We start from the raw sequence: 2,350 nt of genomic DNA on the forward strand, positions 1-2,350 counted from the left end.
TGCCGAAACCAAAAATAAAAGATATAATAGGTTTATTTGCCTCATAATTCCTGATGGGACTTCGCTGCTTCTCAATATTTGATGTTGATGAGATGAATCCGGGATATCGTTTTTCTAGCTGTAAATAGGGTTTGAATACATCCTAATTTCCAATGTATTTTCCCTGCAGAAAACTTAATTTTTCCCAAATATTGATCTCTGCACCATACAATGAAAATAAAAACTTAATTTTGCCGAAATAGTTATCCTAATTTCAAACCATAAAATGCAAACTATTCTTTTACGAGCACGCGAGTGCATCGTTCAACGGTGGGGCAGTCAAATGCCGCGCATCCCACCTGCCATCGAGTGCCGCTTTGTGGAGCTGCGATGCAGCATATAACAAGCTTCTTGTATGATGTGACGGATGTGTCAGATGCTAGTTTGTGGCTGATTTGTATATATGTATTAAAAAGAGGGCCAATAAAAGCTTCTGATTAAAACTAGCCCCTCCCCTTAAAAAAAGCTATTCTTTTATAAAATTAATATACCTGACACTGAGATCGCTTGTAATCCAGTGACTTTCGTTCTACCAATCGGACTCGGCCCAATCTTTTACTACTACCCCAAATATTAGTCCAAATCGTGAGCGGAGATATGGAATTTCAGATATCAATATATGGAATTTCCATATATTAATATCTATATATCAATATCTATGTAGATATTGATATATAGATATTTCCAAGGTTAAATATCTCAAACAGAGTTATTTATGAAAAAATTTTTGGGTCAAGCATTCGATAACGAATCCTATTCATCCTTTACAATGATCTTATAGATCATTCGATAGGGTTGGTAGCTCAGCGGATCAGAGCTCATGGTTCCGGACCGTGAAGTCAAGGGTTCAAATCCCTTCTAGCCCAAAAGATGTTGTATTTTAAATGAAAATTCCTTTCCATCGCGGTATAGGAGAGAATCTTTCTTTATAATAGAATAAAGTATTCTATCATAATCCCGGATCGATACTTCAGATTCCTAATCAATAATGAATGGAAATGATTTCTCAATGATTCATTCCACTATTGATTAATAATTTTCATCATTGTATTTATACTTATACGACTTCTCTTCATACAAAATAAGATAGGAAAAGTAACAATTTTCACCTTTATATGGAAGGAAAACTCTATGTCTATAAAGGAGTGGTTCGAAGACAAGCGTAAAATAACTGCATTACTAAAAAATTCGGTCGAAAGGGATAGTAAGGATGCCAATGAGACGGAGAAAAACAAGAATAAAAGTATTGATTACGCTAGTAATCTGAATTGCACACCATAAACTAGAAAATAATTTTTTGCTCTGAAAATAAACTTTTCCTGGAAAAGTGATCCGAATTGGAGACCATAAAATGAAAAATAATTTTTGGTGAAAATAATATATGGTTTCATATTGATCAGAAATATTATTAATTCATAATAGTTCAAGGGAAAAAATTGGTAAATGTTTGTATTTAAAAAAAGGATAGGTAAATATTTCTATTTTTTAAAGAAAATAATTGATAAATGTTATTATTTTTTAAAATTACCTATCTTTTAACAAAATAATTGGTAAATGATTTTTTTTTGTATTTTTTTTTGCATGGTTATTAATGTCAAATGGCCTTATTTTTTAGTTTATATTTTGTTACTAAGTTTTTGGGTAATTTTTTTGGGGCATGGATATCAATGTCAGATGGACCAACATTTTTAATTTATACCTTTTTACTAATATCACGCTCTTCATTACATTAATAATTTTTTAGATATTCTAATTCATATGGGTAAGGTAGCTAAATAATATTAATAAAATATTTGATTGGTAATCAAATTGATAATAAAATATTTCACACATACCAAAATTAAACAATGTAGAATTATTTAGGGTGTGTACCTCTTTTTAAATTTTAAGGATTTTGATTGGTCTACATAGTATGACATGGAAATTACATGAAACTTTCATGGGCAGTTTTAGGCTGAAATTTCCTCTAATGAAAAATTCATTCAAAATATTTAAGGTCATAAATTTGTATATGGTCATTAATGCATACTCCATTCTCACTGTGTCCACAGATATAACCCAGTTATGTAAATCATATATGTAAACTAAGCTTTAGGTCAATCTTTTTAATATAATAGTTATCAGGATTCAAGTCTCCCCTATCTTATCCACCAAGATACGAAACAATTGAGGAATAGAAATAATTCGTACTAGTTCATAAGTACCTGTTTTCCTTCAATTTGATTATTATTACTTCATATTTTTTTATCACTACTCTAAAGTTTCAAAACAACTTAATGATTTCTCGAAAAAAATGGAAGATCGAATTTGA

The 2,350-nt window shown here is 30.3% G+C and overlaps 1 non-coding gene across 1 annotated transcript; it reads left to right on the forward strand.

Annotated features, from left to right (window-relative positions):
- Window positions 1-831: 831 nt before the first annotated feature.
- TRNAR-CCG (transfer RNA arginine (anticodon CCG)) lies at window positions 832-905 on the forward strand. The gene has a single exon. It is a non-coding gene; the product is annotated as a tRNA-Arg (tRNA).
- Window positions 906-2,350: the final 1,445 nt, after the last annotated feature.

Source organism: Pinus tabuliformis, chromosome 1_2, assembly GCF_031772625.1.
Source record: "Pinus tabuliformis cultivar Carrire ecotype Pingquan chromosome 1_2, CPIR1, whole genome shotgun sequence".
Taxonomy (NCBI): Eukaryota; Viridiplantae; Streptophyta; class Pinopsida; order Pinales; family Pinaceae; genus Pinus; species Pinus tabuliformis.